The following is a 19,117-nucleotide window of genomic DNA, read 5'->3' as shown; positions in this document are numbered from 1 at the left end:
TAGGCTGGAGTCCCATATCTTAGACCCCTGACTTCTTTGACCCTGAGTATTATACTAATTTGCCTCATTCACCTCTATGGGCAGGATAATGTGTACTTGCCCTGCTGCATCCTGGGGTACTCTCGCCATCTACCAAAAACTTTTAGTAACTCCAGTGTACATGTAAATTAAGCCTACAATACAGGGAAGGATTGTCCAAACCCTGCAGGCTATAGATTACAAGTCATGGACCCAAGTAAAATCTGGTCTCTCTGTTGTGCCAGTTAGTAGTGCAGAGCTATGCTGTGAACCAGAATGCATAAACATCTCTTGGATCGCCTGCTGGTCAGTCACTATACTCTGCAGCAACTGAAAGCATCAAAGACCAGGAGAGGAGAGAGAAGAGCTTATGTATTGCGACTGTAGATAGTAGTGAGGAGGATGTACTGCTGTAGGTGGTCTTGGGGAGGATGTGCTTCTGCAGTAGTTAAGGGTATGTAGGATGTGCTGTTGCAGTAAGTAGTAGTGGGTAGTATATGCTGCTGTAGTAGGTGTGGGTGGAGATGATGTGCTGGTGCAGTAGTTGTGTGTGGGAAAGACATGCTGCTGCAGTAGGTGTGGGTGGCAAGGACATGCTGCTGCAGTAGGTGTGGGTGGAGACGACATGCTGCTGCAGTAGGTGTGGGTGGAGATGATGTGCTGCTGCAGTAGGTGTGGGTGGCAAGGACATGCTGCTGCAGTAGGTGTGGGTGGAGACGACGTGCTGCTGCAGTAGGTGTGAATGGCAAGGACATGCTGCTGCAGTAGCTGTGGGTGCAGACGATGTGCTGCTGCAGTAGGTAGTATTGGGCAATATATGCTGCTCCAGTAGATGAAGGTGGAGAAGATGTGCTGCTGGGAAAGGAGACTCTCATTCTGAGGGCAGAGTCCAGAGTCTTCTGCTGGGAAGGTGCAAAACAAAAAAAAATGCTTCTATAGGGGAAGAGATGGAAGAAGGTTCGGTTAGTCTGAAAATTAAGGGTTATGTGTTGTAGTAGAAGAGATATCTACTGTAGAGAGAGGAAAGGATGTGCCGCAGTGGAGGGAGGAGAAAATGTGCCGCAGAGAAGGGCAGAGAAGATGTGCTGCAGAGGAGGGAGAAGAGGATGTGCCACAGTGTAGGGCAGAGAGGGTGTGCCGCAGTGGAGAGCAGAGAGGGTGTGCCGCAGTGGAGGGAGGAGAGGGTGTGCCGCAGTGGAGGGAGGAGAGGGTGTGCCGCAGTGGAGGGAGGAGAGGGTGTGCCGCAGTGGAGGGAGGAGAGGGTGTGCCGCAGTGGAGGGAGGAGAGGGTGTGCCGCAGTGGAGGGAGGAGAGGGTGTGCCACACAGGAGGGAGAAGAGGATGTGCCGCACTGGAGGAAGAGGAGGATATGCCGCAGAAGAGGGAGATGAGAGTGTGCTGCAGTAGGAGGGAGGTGAGGATGTGCCACAGAGGAGGATGGAGGGGATGTGCCACAGAGGAGGGTGGAGGGGATGTGCCACAGAGGAGGGAGGAGAGGATGTGCCGCAGAGAAGGGAGGAGAGTATGTGCCGCAGAGAAGGGAGGAGAGGATGTGCCGTAGAGGAGGGAGGAAAGGATGTGCCGCAGAGGAGGGTGGAGGGGATGTGCCGCAGAGGAGGGAGGAGAGGATGTGCCGCAGAGGAGGGAGGAGAGGATGTATCGCAAAGGAGGGCAGAGAGGGTGTGCCGCAGTGGAGGGAGGAGAGGATGTGCCGCAGTGAAGGGAGAAGTGGATGTGCCGCAGAGGAGGGAGGAGAGGATGTATCGCAGAGGAGGGCAGAGAGGGTGTGCCGCAGTGGAGGGAGGAGAGGATGTGCCACAGTGAAGGGAGAAGTGGATGTGCCGCAGAGGAGGGAGAAGAGGATGTGCCACACTGGAGGGAGAGATGGATATGATGCAGTAGAAGGAGGAGAGGATGTTCTGCAATGGAGGGAGGATGTGCCATAGAGGAGGGAAGAGAGGGTGTGATGCAGTGGAGGGAAGAGAGGGTGTGACGCAGTGGAGGGAGGAGAGGGTGCGTCGCAGTGGAGGGAGGAGAGGGTGCGCCGCAGTGGAGGGAGGAGAGGGTGCGCCGCAGTGGAGGGAGGAGAGGGTGCGCCGCAGTGGAGGGAGGAGAGGGTGCGCCGCAGTGGAGGGAGGAGAGGGTGCGCCGCAGTGGAGGGAGGAGAGGGTGCGCCGCAGTGGAGGGAGGAGAGGGTGCGCCGCAGTGGAGGCAGGAGAGGGTGCGCCGCAGTGGAGGCAGGAGAGGGTGCGCCGCAGTGGAGGCAGGAGAGGGTGCGCCGCAGTGGAGGCAGGAGAGGGTGCGCCGCAGTGGAGGCAGGAGAGGGTGCGCCGCAGTGGAGGCAGGAGAGGGTGCGCCGCAGTGGAGGCAGGAGAGGGTGCGCCGCAGTGGAGGCAGGAGAGGGTGCGCCGCAGTGGAGGCAGGAGAGGGTGCGCCGCAGTGGAGGCAGGAGAGGGTGCGCCGCAGTGGAGGGAGGAGAGGGTGCGCCGCAATGGAGGGAGGAGAGGGTGCGCCGCAGTGGAGGGAGGAGAGGGTGCGCCGCAGTGGAGGGAGGAGAGGGTGCGCCGCAGTGGAGGGAGGAGAGGGTGCGCCGCAGTGGAGGGAGGAGAGGGTGCGCCGCAGTGGAGGGAGGAGAGGGTGCGCCGCAGTGGAGGGAGGAGAGGATGTGCCACACAGGAGGGAGAAGAGGATATGATGCAGCAGAAGGGGGAGAGGATGTTCTGCAATAGAGGGAGGATGTGCCGCAGAAGAGGGAGATGAGGGTGTGCTGCAGTAGGAGGGAGGTGAGGATGTGCCACAGAGGAGGGAGGTGAGGATGTGCCACAGAGGAGGGAGCAGAGAATGTGCCACAGAGGAGGGAGCAGAGAATGTGCCACAGAGGAGGGCGGAGAGGATGTGCCGCAGAGAAGGGAGGAGAGGATGTGCCGCAGAGAAGGGAGGAGAGGATGTGCCGCAGAGGAGGGAGGAGAGGATGTGCCGCAGAGGAGGGAGGAGAGGATGTACCGCAGAGGAGGGAGGAGAGGATGTGCCGCAGAGAAGGGAGGAGAGGATGTGCCGCAGAGAAGGGAGGAGAGGATGTGCCGCAGAGAAGGGAGGAGAGGATGTGCCGCAGAGAAGGGAGGAGAGGATGTGCCGCAGAGAAGGGAGGAGAGGATGTGCCGCAGAGAAGGGAGGAGAGGATGTGCCGCAGTGGAGGGAGGAGAGGATGTGCCGCAGTGGAGGGAGGAGAGGATGTGCCGCAGTGGAAGGAAGAGAGGACGTACTGCAGTGGAGGGAGGAGAGGATGTGCCGCAGTGGAAGGAGGAGAGGATGTGCCGCAGAGAAGGGAGGAGAGGATGTGCCGCAGTGGAGGGCAGAGAGGATGTGCCGCAGTGGAGGGCAGAGAGGGTGTGCCGCAGTGGAGGGAGGAGAGGATGTGCCGCAGTGAAGGGAGAAGTGGATGTGCCGCAGAGGAGGGAGAAGAGGATGTGCCACACTGGAGGGAGAGATGGATATGATGCAGCAGAAGGAGGAGAGGATGTTCTGCAATGGAGGGAGGATGTGCCGCAGAGGAGGGAAGAGAGGGTGCGCCGCAGTGGAGGCAGGAGAGGGTGCGCCGCAGTGGAGGCAGGAGAGGGTGCGCCGCAGTGGAGGCAGGAGAGGGTGCGCCGCAGTGGAGGCAGGAGAGGGTGCGCCGCAATGGAGGGAGGAGAGGGTGCGCCGCAATGGAGGGAGGAGAGGGTGCGCCGCAATGGAGGGAGGAGAGGGTGCGCCGCAGTGGAGGGAGGAGAGGGTGCGCCGCAGTGGAGGGAGGAGAGGGTGCGCCGCAGTGGAGGGAGGAGAGGGTGCGCCGCAGTGGAGGGAGGAGAGGGTGCGCCGCAGTGGAGGGAGGAGAGGATGTGCCACACAGGAGGGAGAAGAGGATATGATGCAGCAGAAGGGGGAGAGGATGTTCTGCAATAGAGGGAGGATGTGCCGCAGAAGAGGGAGATGAGGGTGTGCTGCAGTAGGAGGGAGGTGAGGATGTGCCACAGAGGAGGGAGGTGAGGATGTGCCACAGAGGAGGGAGCAGAGAATGTGCCACAGAGGAGGGAGCAGAGAATGTGCCACAGAGGAGGGCGGAGAGGATGTGCCGCAGAGAAGGGAGGAGAGGATGTGCCGCAGAGAAGGGAGGAGAGGATGTGCCGCAGAGGAGGGAGGAGAGGATGTGCCGCAGAGGAGGGAGGAGAGGATGTGCCGCAGAGGAGGGAGGAGAGGATGTGCCGCAGAGGAGGGAGGAGAGGATGTGCCGCAGAGGAGGGAGGAGAGGATGTGCCACAGAGGAGGGAGGAGAGGATGTGCCGCAGAGAAGGGAGGAGAGGATGTGCCGCAGAGAAGGGAGGAGAGGATGTGCCGCAGAGAAGGGAGGAGAGGATGTGCCGCAGAGAAGGGAGGAGAGGATGTGCCGCAGAGAAGGGAGGAGAGGATGTGCCGCAGAGAAGGGAGGAGAGGATGTGCCGCAGAGAAGGGAGGAGAGGATGTGCCGCAGAGAAGGGAGGAGAGGATGTGCCGCAGAGAAGGGAGGAGAGGATGTGCCGCAGAGAAGGGAGGAGAGGATGTGCCGCAGAGAAGGGAGGAGAGGATGTGCCGCAGAGAAGGGAGGAGAGGATGTGCCGCAGAGAAGGGAGGAGAGGATGTGCCGCAGAGAAGGGAGGAGAGGATGTGCCGCAGTGGAGGGAGGAGAGGATGTGCCGCAGTGGAGGGAGGAGAGGATGTGCCGCAGTGGAAGGAGGAGAGGATGTGCTGCTGTGGAGGGAGGAGAGGACGTACTGCAGTGGAGGGAGGAGAGGATGTGCCGCAGTGGAAGGAGGAGAGGATGTGCCGCAGAGAAGGGAGGAGAGGATGTGCCGCAGAGGAGGGAGGAGAGGATGTGCCGCAGAGGAGGGAGGACAGGATGTGCCGCAGAGGAGGGAGGAGAGGATGTGCCGCAGAGGAGGGAGGAGAGGATGTGCCGCAGAGGAGGGAGGAGAGGATGTGCCGCAGAGGAGGGAGGAGAGGATGTGCCGCAGAGGAGGGAGGAGAGGATGTGCCGCAGAGGAGGGAGGAGAGGATGTGCCGCAGAGAAGGGAGGAGAGGATGTGCCGCAGAGAAGGGAGGAGAGGATGTGCCGCAGAGAAGGGAGGAGAGGATGCGCCGCAGTGGAGGGAGGAGAGGGTGCGCCGCAGTGGAGGGAGGAGAGGGTGCGCCGCAGTGGAGGGAGGAGAGGGTGCGCCGCAGTGGAGGGAGGAGAGGGTGCGCCGCAGTGGAGGGAGGAGAGGGTGCGCCGCAGTGGAGGGAGGAGAGGGTGCGCCGCAGTGGAGGGAGGAGAGGGTGCGCCGCAGTGGAGGGAGGAGAGGGTGCGCCGCAGTGGAGGGAGGAGAGGGTGCGCCGCAGTGGAGGGAGGAGAGGGTGCGCCGCAGTGGAGGGAGGAGAGGGTGCGCCGCAGTGGAGGGAGGAGAGGGTGCGCCGCAGTGGAGGGAGGAGAGGGTGCGCCGCAGTGGAGGGAGGAGAGGGTGCGCCGCAGTGGAGGGAGGAGAGGGTGCGCCGCAGTGGAGGGAGGAGAGGGTGCGCCGCAGTGGAGGGAGGAGAGGGTGCGCCGCAGTAGAGGGAGGAGAGGGTGCGCCGCAGTAGAGGGAGGAGAGGGTGCGCCGCAGTGGAGGGAGGAGAGGATGCGCCGCAGTGAAGGGAGGAGAGGATGCGCCGCAGTGGAGGGAGGAGAGGATGCGCCGCAGTGGAGGGAGGAGAGGATGCGCCGCAGTGGAGGGAGGAGAGGATGCGCCGCAGTGGAGGGGGAGGAGAGGATGCGCCGCAGTGGAGGGAGGAGAGGATGCGCCACAGAGGAGGGAGCAGAGAATGTGCCACAGAGGAGGGAGGAGAATATGTGCCGTAGAGGAGGGAGGAGAGTATGTGCCGCAGAGAAGGGAGGAGAGTATGTGCCGCAGAGAAGGGAGGAGAGTATGTGCCGCAGAGAAGGGAGGAGAGGATGTGCCGCAGAGAAGGGAGGAGAGGATGTGCCGCAGAGAAGGGAGGAGAGGATGTGCCACAGAGAAGGGAGGAGAGGATGTGCCACAGAGAAGGGAGGAGAGGATGTGCCGCAGAGAAGGGCGGAGAGGATGTATCACAGAGGAGGGCAGAGAGGGTGTGCCGCAGTGGAGGGAGGAGAGGATGTGCCGCAGTGAAGGGAGAAGTGGATGTGCCGCAGAGGAGGGAGAAAAGGATGTGCCACACTGGAGGGAGAGATGGATATGATGCAGTAGAAGGAGGAGAGGATGTTCTGCAATGGAGGGAGGATGTGCCGCAGAGGAGGGACAGGAGGGTGTGCTGCAGAGGAGGGAGGAGAGGGTGTGCCGCAGAGGAGGGAGAACAGGATATGATGCAGTAGAAGGAGGAGATGATGTCCTGCAATGGAGGGAGGATGTGCCGCATTAGGAGGGAGATGAGGATGTGCGGCAGTAGGAGGGAGGGTAGGATGTGTCGCAGAAGAGGGAGGAGAGGATGTGCCACAAAGGAGGGCGCAGAGAGGATGTGCCGCAGAGAAGGGAGGAGAGGATGTGCCGTAGAGGAAGGAGGAGGAGATGTGTCGCAGAGGAGGGCAGAGAGGGTGTGCCGCAGTGGAGGGAGGAGAGGATGTGCCGCAGTGGAGGGAGGAGAGGATGTGCCGCAGTGGAGGGAGGAGAGGATGTGCCGCAGTGGAGGGAGGACAGGATGTGCCGCAGTGGAGGGAGGACAGGATGTGCCGCAGTGGAGGGAGGAGAGGATGTGCCGCAGTGGAGGGAGGAGAGGATGTGCCGCAGTGGAGGGAGGAGTGGATGTGCCGCAGTGGAGGGAGGAGTGGATGTGCCGCAGTGGAGGGAGGAGTGGATGTGCCGCAGTGGAGGGAGGAGTGGATGTGCCGCAGTGGATGTGCCGCAGTGGAGGGAGGAGTGGATGTGCCGCAGTGGAGGGAGGAGTGGATGTGCCGCAGTGGAGGGAGGAGTGGATGTGCCGCAGTGGAGGGAGGAGTGGATGTGCCGCAGTGGAGGGAGGAGTGGATGTGCCGCAGTGGAGGGAGGAGTGGATGTGCCGCAGTGGAGGGAGGAGTGGATGTGCCGCAGTGGAGGGAGGAGTGGATGTGCTGCAGTGGAGGGAGAGAAGGATATGATGCAGTAGAAGGAGGAGAGGATGTTCTGCAATGGAGGGAGGATGTGCCGCAGAGGAGAAAGGAGAGGATGTGCCGCAGTGGAGGGAGGAGTGGATGTGCCGCAGTGGATGTGCCGCAGTGGAGGGAGGAGTGGATGTGCCGCAGTGGAGGGAGGAGTGGATGTGCCGCAGTGGAGGGAGGAGTGGATGTGCCGCAGTGGAGGGAGGAGTGGATGTGCCGCAGTGGAGGGAGGAGTGGATGTGCCGCAGTGGAGGGAGGAGTGGATGTGCCGCAGTGGAGGGAGGAGTGGATGTGCCGCAGTGGAGGGAGGAGTGGATGTGCTGCAGTGGAGGGAGAGAAGGATATGATGCAGTAGAAGGAGGAGAGGATGTTCTGCAATGGAGGGAGGATGTGCCGCAGAGGAGAAAGGAGAGGATGTGCCGCAGAGGAGGGAGGAGAAAATGTGCCGCAGAGAAGGGCAGAGAAGATGTGCCGCAGAGAAGGGAGAAGAGGATGTGCTGCAGAGGAGGGAGAAGAGGGTGTGCCACAGAGTAGGGCGGAAAGGGTGTGCCGCAGTGGAGGGCGGAAAGGGTGTGCCGCAGTGGAGGGCGGAGAGGGTGTGCCGCAGTGGAGGGCGGAGAGGGTGTGCCGCAGTGGAGGGCGGAGAGGGTGTGCCGCAGTGGAGGGCGGAGAGGGTGTGCCGCAGTGGACGGTGGAGAGGGTGTGCCGCAGTGGACGGCGGAGAGGGTGTGCCGCAGAGGAGGGAGGAGAGGATGTATCACAGAGGAGGGCAGAGAGGGTGTGCCGCAGTGGAGGGAGGAGAGGATGTGCCGCAGTGAAGGGAGAAGTGGATGTGCCGCAGAGGAGGGAGAAGAGGATGTGCCACACTGGAGGGAGAGATGGATATGATGCAGTAGAAGGAGGAGAGGATGTTCTGCAATGGAGGGAGGATGTGCCGCAGAGGAGGGAGGAGAGGATATGATGCAGTAGAAGGAGGAGATGATGTCCTGCAATGGAGGGAGGATGTGCTGCATTAGGAGGGAGATGAGGATGTGCGGCAGTAGGAGGGAGGGTAGGATGTGTCGCAGAAGAGGGATGAGAGGATGTGCCCAAAGGAGGGCGCGGAGAGGATGTGCCGCAGAGAAGGGAGGAGAGGATGTGCCACAAAGGAGGGCGCAGAGAGGATGTGCCGTAGAGGAAGGAGGAGGAGATGTGTCGCAGAGGAGGTCAGAGAGGGTGGTCAGATGAGGATATGATGCAGTAGAAGGGGGAGAGGATGTTCTGCAATGGAGGGAGGATGTGCCACAAAAGAGGGAGATGAGGGTGTGCTGCAGTAGGAGGGTGGTGAGGATGTGCCACAGAGGAGGGAGCAGAGAATGTGCCACAGAGGAGGGTGGAGGGGATGTGCCACAGAGGAGGGTGGAGGGGATGTGCCACAGAGAAGGGAGGAGAGAATGTGCCGCAGAGAAGGGAGGAGAGGATGTGCCGTAGAGGAGGGAGGAGAGGATGTGCCGCAGAGGAGGGAGGAGAGGATGTATCACAGAGGAGGGCAGAGAGGGTGTGCCGCAGTGGAGGGAGGAGAGGATGTGCCGCAGTGAAGGGAGAAGTGGATGTGCCGCAGAGGAGGGAGAAGAGGATGTGCCACACTGGAGGGAGAGATGGATATGATGCAGTAGAAGGAGGAGAGGATGTGCCACAAAGGAGGGCGCAGAGAGGATGTGCCGTAGAGGAAGGAGGAGGAGATGTGTCGCAGAGGAGGTCAGAGAGGGTGTGTCGCAGAGGAGGGCAGAGAGGGTGTGCCGCAGTGGAGAGAGGAGAGGATGTGCCGCTGTGGAGGGAGGAGAGGATGTGCCGCAGTGGAGGGAGGAGAGGATGTGCCGCAGTGGAGGGAGGAGAGGATGTGCCGCAGTGGAGGGAGGAGAGGATGTGCCGCAGTGGAGGGAGGAGAGGATGTGCCGCAGTGGAGGGAGGAGTGGATGTGCCGCACTTGAGGGAGAGAAGGATATGATGCAGTAGAAAAAGGAGAGGATGTTCTGCAATGGAGGGAAGATGTACCGCAGAGGAGGGAGTGGAGGATGTGCCGCGGTGGAGGGAGGAGAAAATGTGCCGCAGTGGAGGAAGGGGAGGATGTGCCGCAGTGGAGGGAGGGGAGGATGTGCCACAGTGGAGGGAGGGGAGGATGTGCCACAGTGGAGGGAGGGGAGGATGTGCCACAGTGGAGGGAGGGGAGGATGTGCCGCAGTGGAGGGAGGGGAGGATGTGCCGCAGTGGAGGGAGGGGAGGATGTGCCGCAGTGGAGGGAGGGGAGGATGTGCCGCAGTGGAGGGAGGGGAGGATGTGCCGCAGTGGAGGGAGGGGAGGATGTGCCGCAGTGGAGGGAGGGGAGGATGTGCCGCAGTGGAGGGAGGGGAGGATGTGCCGCAGTGGAGGGAGGGGAGGATGTGTCGCAGTGGAGGGAGGGGAGGATGTGCCGCAGTGGAGGGAGGGGAGGATGTGCCGCAGTGGAGGGAGGGGAGGATGTGCCGCAGTGGAGGGAGGGGAGGATGTGCCGCAGTGGAGGGAGGAGAGGATGTGCCGCAGTGGAGGGAGGAGAGGATGTGCCGCAGTGGAAGGAGGAGAGGATGTGCTGCTGTGGAGGGAGGAGAGGACGTACTGCAGTGGAGGGAGGATGGTCCACAGTAGGAGGGATGAGGCAAGGATATCTTGCTATGGGAGGATATAAAAGGTAGAATGTTATGTTGACAAGGAATAATAGTATGTTCCTTCGGAGTGGTTGACAACTTTCAGTGACATAAAATGTTGACACGCAGCTCCAGTGACAGAACCCAGAACAAGGACAGGCCCAATGCCAGTGATGATGTTGCGAGCATTGAGGAGGATTTGTTTGGAACCTGAGTTGATTCATCCACCGAAATGAAATGCATGAGGTGATATCACTGGGTTACTGGAATGATAGGAGTAATGATATCATAATGGGTAAATAACAGCTGTCATTTTGGTGGGTACGTCTCTAGTAACCTCAGACCCTGAGGATGCCACTGCCTCTTAGTATTTTAATTTAGTTCAATAAAAGTTATATTTTAATTAAAATACTCAATCAGGATGTGTATTGCCCTGAGGCATTATTTATATACTTTATGCCATAGCTGTAACATCACAGAGACTCACAGATGACATCATCATGGATGGTGTCAGTGACATGGGCTTGTGGGTCTGTATCAGTAAGCTATGGGGGCTGCACCCAGCTGTAGGGGTAGACCATGACAGAGGCTTTATGAAGCACATAGTGAGCCATGACACCTTGGTTAGGGGCATTCTTATATTCACACAGTATGGTGCTATGATATTTATATAAACTGGTTGTTTCATATATTGGCTAATCAATTCAGAAGATTGTAAAAAGTGTGCTACTGATGGAGGGCAAAAAGAAAGGTTGGCTGTCTGTGATAATTGGAGGCTTCATAGAAAGATCAAGTAAAAAATACTTAATGCCCTACCTTGCAATGTTGAACAAATTGGATGTGTATAGGGGTCACCTGAGGCCTAAAATGTGATTTCACATAGCCGTAATATAGTGCAGTTTTTATGGTCCATATTAAAGGGTATTCCCTTCATAGACTATGATTGTACGTATATCACTAGAATATGGCATAACATTTTGATCAGTGGGGCTCCAAACCTCCTGAAGTTCCTTCAACTTTTCTACTGCACTGTTGAACTCCCAGTGATTCCCTTTGAGGAAATTGCAACATAGCTGTTGACACAAATACAGGATATGATGCAGCAGAAGAAGTTACAAAAATATGCAATATTTATTTATGAACAAAGGAAGGAAAATTAGTAATGCAATAACAGGCAAATTATCTTTTACTATAGATTTATCTGACACTTAACTACAGCTAACTAAGACCACATACCCACGGCCGTGTCGGACTCCGCCAGCAGAATATCGCAGCAGAGTCCGACACAGCGCTCCACAAAGACCCCATACTCATCTCTCTGGATCCGCCTCGCGAATCCTGTCTCACGAGCTGGCGCGTATGCGCAGTAGAGCGCATGACGCGCCGGCAGTGGGCGATGATGTGGCCGGCGGTGGGCGGTGACGTGAAATCACAGCAGAAGTATCGTTTAAGGATGGCTTCCATTGACTACAATGAAAGCCAGACGCACGTTTTTCTGCGGCAGTTAGAGCTTGCTGCGATTTCTTTCATGCTGCGAAATTTCACGGTGGAATTTCACAACATGAGCATTGAGCTATTAAGTTCAACAGAACCTAATAGCTGTGGGATAGCGCCGCAGATTTCCACCACATGAAACGTAGCAGAAATCCATCCGTGGGCATTAGCCCGTAACCCTTTCCGAACCACTGTCTGACATCTAAAGACATTCTGATTGAAGCCCGTAAAGCTCCAATGTTGGAAGACGTCTGGCAGGGTATTCTTAGTGTATATTACTGGCCGCTCTGTTATCGGGGGCCTCTTCAGCATGTCCCATACCGCAGTACTGGCTCTATCCAGCAGATAGCGCCATTGTTTAATGGCAGAAAGAGTAAGCCCCCTAGGAAACCCTGAATCCAAAATTGGATTGCAGGGTTAATCCTAGGATCAATAATACTTGCACATACAAAACAACATTAATGTGGAAAACAGTATCAATAATGTTGTAAACAGATCAGTCCTCTTAAAAATAAAGAGAAATCACACAGTTCATACTTTTAATGAGTTAGTACTTTGCTACTAGCAACACAGTACACCTAACACATAGTGTTCAAACTCCCGCTGATGTTTCTATGTAGTAGGCTTGCGTCCCTGTGACACTATCTCAGTTCATACTCTCAAACACCAGTATAGTCCAAGTCCTAAAAAACAGGCCTGTTATTTAACTGTTTGTGTCCCTATGTTGTGCATACCTAGTGGGTTTTTACTGAGGCCGTCCTCACTTACAACTTATTGACAATGAACTCCTTGGTATACTCTGTGGGTTTGGTTTATTACCCTGCCACGCAGTTCCATGCTTTTCCTGTGTTCCAGACAACTCTTCTCCCTGGATCCCGACATTCACTTAGGCTGTTCAGCAGCAGAAACTTGAACAGCCCCACTTACACACAGGAGCTTAGGCTTCCACTCCTTTTTTTTCTCGTGCAGCAGCCACTCCTCTGCAGGATGTTGCACCTCTCCAGTAGCACCCCCACTTACTAACACAGTAACTGCATTTTCTCGTATCAAATGGAAAAATTTCCCCCGCGCTCGTGGGTTCCAGCAGAAATAGAGGACACAATGTCCGTAAATAACTTTAAATGATTTATTAGTTCGTTTGCTACGCGTTTCTGCGGGATTACCCGCTCTCTTCAGGCATCAGGAGAAATTCTTTTTATAGTGCTCACATCATTTCACTAGAAAGTTCCCAATGAAGCATGTTCAGTTTTGTTTAGAGCAGCCATTCTTTACAGGAGCCTTTTAAATAGCCCCATTGCATGCATACAGAATGTCAATGTGCGAATCTTCTAGAACAGTGTTTCCCAAACTCCAGTCCTCAGGGACCCCAACAGGTCATGTTTTCAGGATATCCTTTAGTAAGAACATTGTGGCAATGTCTGAGGCACTGACAAGAATTGTGCAATACTGAGGAAATCCTGAAAACATGACCTGTTGGGGGTCCGTGAGGACTGGAGTTGGGAAACACTGTTCTAGAACAAAGGCAAGCCCAGAATAGACAATGTTTAGCACCCTAGCAGCACACTACTTAAAATATTGTGCCCCTCTTCCAAATTGCACTCTGGGCATTTTACACACGTATAAAAATAGAAAATATCACCCAAAATGCTTGTGCTTTTTATTGCATTTTTGAAGTCCTATAGAGAAGCCTGTAGGGAAAAAAGCCATGAAACCATGATATCCAAAGCAAAAATGCCTTGAAAACAGAAGTTGCCATTGACCTCAAAAATGGAACAAAATCTCACAAACCAAAACCCTGTGTATATAGACAATTTAAAAAATGCTGTGAAAAATGCAAATGAAATGCCACAAAAAAGCAGCAAAACACTTTGTGTGATTTCAGCCTCAGGGAAGATTTACACATAGCATAATTATCCTCCACTGATTTGACCACAGCAGTCTGTTCCAAAATCCATGCAGATTTGTATGTGTATTTGCTACAAATTTACTGCTGAAACACACTTTGCCACATATCTATAAATATCTAGAAACTGTGTGCCCCACCCAATGGAACCCTAGGTGATTGCCTTAAAGGGATTGTCCCACTTCTAGCTGTTTTCAAACGGCTCCATATGTTGGACAGTGGCCTGGATTGGTACTGCAGGCTGAATCTTATTGAATTGAATGGGATTCATTCAGCCTGCAGTACCAACGCGGGCCATTGTGCAATGTATGGAGCTGTCTGAAAACAGCCACAAGTGGGACAACCCTTTTAAGGATAATGTCACTGCATGGATCAAACCTTGTGCAATTTTTGGGACTGGGGTTTGTGCTGCAATGTTGCCAGAAAGCCAATAGAAGATTTCTATTTTTCTTCACTGTAATTGTGACACTGTATGAGTGACACTGCAGTATGTGACTCAGTCCTCCGCCCGTTACTATCTGCCCACATACTTTCTACTTTCTGTGGTAAAGGATAACTGACAGTTAGTCGCTATCACAAGACATACCAGTCCCTTCCTCATTTATCCTATCTCTGTGTCTTAAATTATTTATGTTAAGAAGGTGAATAAAACTTTGAGATTTAAAAAAATGAAGTAACAGACAATATGAAAGAGCACTGCTGAAATAGATAATTGCACTATGCCTATAATAGTAGAGCCTGTTCTCAATCCGCAGTCCTCCAGTGCTGAGCCTTATACTGGATGTTGATCCCAGTTTAGGAAGAGCAAAGTTATAAGTGGAACCTCCTGGGCCTCAATGCAAAACCTGTGAGTGGCCTCTCAATTATCACGTGAGATTTACAATACTTACAGTATGTGGCAAAATGGCTTTTGATGCTCCCTTATGGCTTTTTCACACTAGTGTGGCCATGTCATGGCCACAGTGTGACCAAAAATCGCATGAACAGGTGTTAAAACTCCAATTTTAATGCCAGTTCAGGTGGCCCGGTTCTGGCAAATATACGCTGAGCCCAGAATACCGTTGGGCGGGGGAGAAAGTTTAGCTCTGCTAAACTGCCTCCCCCTTTCCGCCCCCTTGGTGGCTCCCGGCAAGGGAAGGGGGCAGGACAGGGCGGGAGCTGTCGGCTGCCAGCAATGGGAGGGGGCGGGAGCTTAGCAACTAGCTCCTGCCCCGTCCCACCTCCTCCCATTGCAACCAGCCAGCGAGGAACAGAGAGGAGGAGGGAAAAGGGTGGGAGTTTAGCCATCACGCTGCTGAACTCCCTCCCACATCCCTTCCCAGGCAGCTCCCATAGGAGTCTATGGGAGCAGCCGTCATATTCCGTCCGGAAAAGATAGTTCCTTAACTATCTTTTCTGGCCGACATAAAAACGCCCGACCGGAATGCACACCGTATACATTATCTTGGCCGTCCAAGTGCTTTTAGGCTGCGGGAATATGCCCATCTGAACTGATGCATTATAAACCAATGCATCAGATGGGCAGCGTATATTGGCTGGCCTTGAAAATGGGGCTGATATACGCCCGTGTGAAAAATCCCTCAGGGTGCATTCACACGAGACTGAATATGCTGTCCCACAATTCCACACCAAAATTCGTAGGTCTAAATGCGGATTTTGATGCGGAATTGTCAGCAGAATTCTGCCATTTTCAATTCCGCATTAAAATCCGCACGTTAGCTTTGCTGCTGAATATTTTGCAGGAGGGTATAGTCCACAATGTTATTGCGGAATATTCCCTCCCATGTAAAAACTCCCTTAGGGACCTTTCAAACAGGATGTAATAGTCCGCAGAGCCATTGCGGTATATGCGGTCCTGTGAAATATTTAGCCCCAAAATCCTCAATGCTAACATGTGGATTTTGCTGTGGGATTGAAAATAGCTGAATCCTGCTGGTAATTCCGCATCAAAATCTGCAGTTTCAATGCAGAATTTAGGAACAGCATGCGGAACATTCCATTGCATGTGAAAGCACTCTTATAGACCAGGGCTTGGGTGTAGCTGCTACCTCTGCACCACTTATAGCTAATCTCTGCTCCGTAGATGAGGGTCCTAAATGACGAATGCCTATTATGGATGTCAACTAGCTTTCCCAGATTCCTAAGAGGCAAATCTGCCGACTTCGCAAATATTCACAGTCAGGATCTTTGGCAGTTTTCCTGCAGTTCTTTGAGCCAATGCCAGCGGTGGATTTGAAGTATAAAGGAAGAGCTTATACTTCTCCTTTCTGTTGGCTCAAAAAACTGGCACAAAAACTCTTGTGTTAAGCAACCATAAGCCTAACTTCACATGGGCGAGTGTGATATGGGGATGTGAATTAATGGGAGATCCGGCTGCTGCCACCGGCCCCATTGAAAACAATGGGCACTGCGATGCGAGAGCACGCAGAAAGATAGAACATGACGCGATTTGTTTCCTGCATCGCGATGCTGTGCAGGAAAACATCGCTCATGTATATGACTCCATTCAAAAGAATAGGGTTCATATTTGTGTGTCTTGCAACACACAAATCTCGCACAATTTTCTTGCCTGAGGCTTCCCACAGACGTATGTGCCTGAAAAAAAGTTTCAAAGAAAAGTAAATGACTGGGAAACAACATCAATGTTTTCCAGGGGGTGGGGGCGGCAACGACACACTGGACTCCAAAGTTCAACTTACTTTCGTCTTTATTTTTGACGTATTCTCCAGGCCACAAAAAACAGCAACACAAAGGCCATGTAGTATAACAAATGAAATTCTGCACCTTGCAGGGTGCTCAGAGGCTTCCTCAGGCTGTCAGGCCCTGACACCTTGGGAGCTGCAGCCTTTTATGCCCCAGTAATGGGGTCAGTGCATACAGCTGAGCTTCCTAAGAATCAGGGTGAAGTTGTGGACTGGACCGCCACCCTCTCCAGACTAAGAGCCTGGGAGGGAGATATACTCCATCCGCAACTTCACCCTTTAACTGCCTACAATACACAGTGGATACAAAAAGACTACACATCCCTGTTAAAATGCCAGGTTTTTGTCCCGTTAAGGCCCCAGTAATGGGGTCAGTGCATACAGCTGAGCTTCCTAAGAATCAGGGTAAAGTTGTGGTCTGGACCGCAACCCTGTCCAGACTAAGAGCCTGGGAGGGAGATATACTCCATCCACAACTTCACCCTTTTAACTGCCTACAATACACAGTGGATACAAAAAGTTTACACATCCCTGTTAAAATGCCAGGTTTTTGTCCCGTTAAGGCCCCCTGTCCATGGGCGTTGCGGTATCCTGCGGCGGAGCTCCGCCGTGGGAGCCATGGCCCAGGAGCAAGAGCCACAGACTAATCTCCGCCGGTCAGCCTAATCTAGTAGATAGGCTGACCGCGGAGAATCGGGGCAATTCACAATGATTGTCAACTCGTGGACAGGGGGCCGGCACTTTCCATATTTCCATAGCAAATTATTCGTTTTAGGGTGTGCATATTTATGCAACCACATTATTTTACGTTTTTTTTCCATCCATATATGTGTGTGTGTGTGTATGTGTATGTATGTATGTATGTATATATATATATATATAATTACTTGTATTACTTTATTGGGGGGGGAGTATATACCTTCATATATCCTAGCAACGCCAATCCGACGCATGTATCTAAGCAACAAGCTGGGGGGTGGTGGGGAGGAAGGAACAATATTTGCCCATAGCACTCTAGTTACACCCCTGTATAGAGCTCAATGGATACATATCTCTCAGCACGTACACTGAACATGCACTCTAAATGTGTGAACTCTTGTATTACTGCATAGCTAGACAGATTTGCAATTAAGGAATCTGATCTGTAATAACCCCTTGGAGACCTGTAATGACAGCCATATTGGGCGTCACCCAACTTTTTGCAAGATCATATGACTAGAATCTGGCTGAATGTAATTTCTTACAATTATAAGACAACTTTGATCTTCACAAGAACTACTTGTATCTCTGAAATCTAACACAGTGCACGACTAGGGTATACAGTACATGGGAGGAAGAAACCTCATGGCTGCTAACACCACTGTGTGTAGGTGTCAGACGGTTGCTTGTATATACACTATAACCTCCAACAAACAGGAAAGTAAAACTTCCTCAAAAGTCCTGACAGCGATGAGCGGTGAAGAGGTTCTTTGCTATTCAATTGATTTCCAGCCTCCTTTGCAAACTGTGATTTGTTTTTCCACGAGGCCAGAGTCATCATATGTGATCCCCGTAACTGGAGTCATGTGGTTGGCTTGTATATACAATGTTGAGAAATGTGTTTGTATCCACATCTGGGCTCTGACTTATCGCAGTAGTTGAATGCAGTGAGTACCTGCTGCATGAACACTACCTGCTCATTTCTAGATGCTAATCTATAGAAACAGGATATTTAGCATGAACTCTGCTGCTTAGTCTCTCTTTTGATATAACTTGTTTTGCACTTTGTGTCAATTACAGAAATAGATAACAAAGAAACGGGTTATAAAAATTATACTTTTTTGGTTAAAATTCAAATGCATAAACTTTTGCCCAGCGCTGTAACTTGAAGCTGCTGAGCCCCAATGCAAAATCTGTAACCGGGTTTCCGCGGCTGTAATACTTAATAGGACTGGTCTCCTCATGTAGGGGAAAGAGACCCAATGGAACCCCTATACAGCCCCAGCTTTTGTGTGTAAACATACATTTTATATATATATATATATATATATATATATATGTGTATGTATGTATGTATGTGTGTGTGTGTGTGTGTGTGTGTGTGTGTGTGTATGTATATATATATATATATATATATATATATATATATATATACATATAGCTCTGAAACAACACCAAGCCTACTTAGCACATGCAATACTTTGGCAAAATGCCATAGACCCAAAAAACAGAAGGCAAGTGAGAAAGAACATTTGCGTAAATTATGTTAGAGAACTTTCTGACATGCTTTGCAATACATTTACCATGTGTTTTTAGACACTTTCAGACATTTTTTTTGACTTGTCCAAAAGAGGGAGGGACTTCACTAAAATGGGCGTGTCTTAAATTGTGCAAAAATATTGTGCCAAATTGCACCAAAATTTCGGCACAATTTTTTGACGTATACTAAGCAAACTAGATCGTAAAAACTTAGACTAGACGGTCTTCAACAGATTTTACATCCAGCATGAGTTGTTGTGATGAATGTGGCGCATTTTAAAATGGCCTGTATTAGGCCTCAGTCAGACGGGCGTTTTTATGTGCATATGTTACCTGCGCTTGCGATCCGCATCTATATAGAACCAATGCTTTTCAATGGCAGCGGTCATATGCCCGATATTTACCTGCTCACAAAAATGTGCAGCGGTAAATATAGGGCAGCTATTGAATGACAGCTGAGAGCTGCCTCTGATTGGTCACAGTGCTCAGCCAATCAGAGGCAGCCCTTTCAGGATTTAAAATCCTTGCCTGTTGAAAGCACTTCAGAGCAGTGCAGGGAGAAGACCCAGCTGGATGCGCCTGAGCCCTGGCATCTGCAGAGAGGTGAGTGTGTGTGTATATATGTATATATATATATATATAATTGTTTTTTCTTTTTTACACATTTTAGAGATGATTTTCAGGGAAGGGCTTATATGTATTGCCCTTCCCCGAAAATCACTGCAGGGCTTGCTGGCAGCCCATTGCTTTCAATGGGGTCGTCTGTGGCGCAGGAAACGGTCGCACCTATTAAAATGACTAATTCATCTATGGAGTTCCAGATGTGTCCTTGTTCCAGCAGAATTACGCTGTTTCATGCATCTCAATGCATATTATGCGCAAATTTGCGCACCCCCCCCATTGATTTCTAAAGGTGCATTTGATGGCAAATATGCTGAAAAATAGACCATGCTGGATTTTTTTAG

At 52.8% G+C, this 19,117-nt stretch overlaps 1 protein-coding gene across 4 annotated transcripts in view; it reads left to right on the top strand.

Moving 5' to 3' along the window:
- TANK (TRAF family member associated NFKB activator) overlaps positions 1–19,117 on the top strand; it is a 197,314-nt gene that overhangs the window by 114,461 nt on the left and 63,736 nt on the right. The gene's annotated exons all lie outside the window — the stretch shown is intronic.

The sequence above is a fragment of the Eleutherodactylus coqui genome, chromosome 8 (assembly GCF_035609145.1).
Source record: "Eleutherodactylus coqui strain aEleCoq1 chromosome 8, aEleCoq1.hap1, whole genome shotgun sequence".
NCBI lineage: Eukaryota > Metazoa > Chordata > Amphibia > Anura > Eleutherodactylidae > Eleutherodactylus > Eleutherodactylus coqui.
Note: the sequence above shows the minus strand (reverse complement) of the source record. Positions and strands in the feature narration are given on the sequence as shown.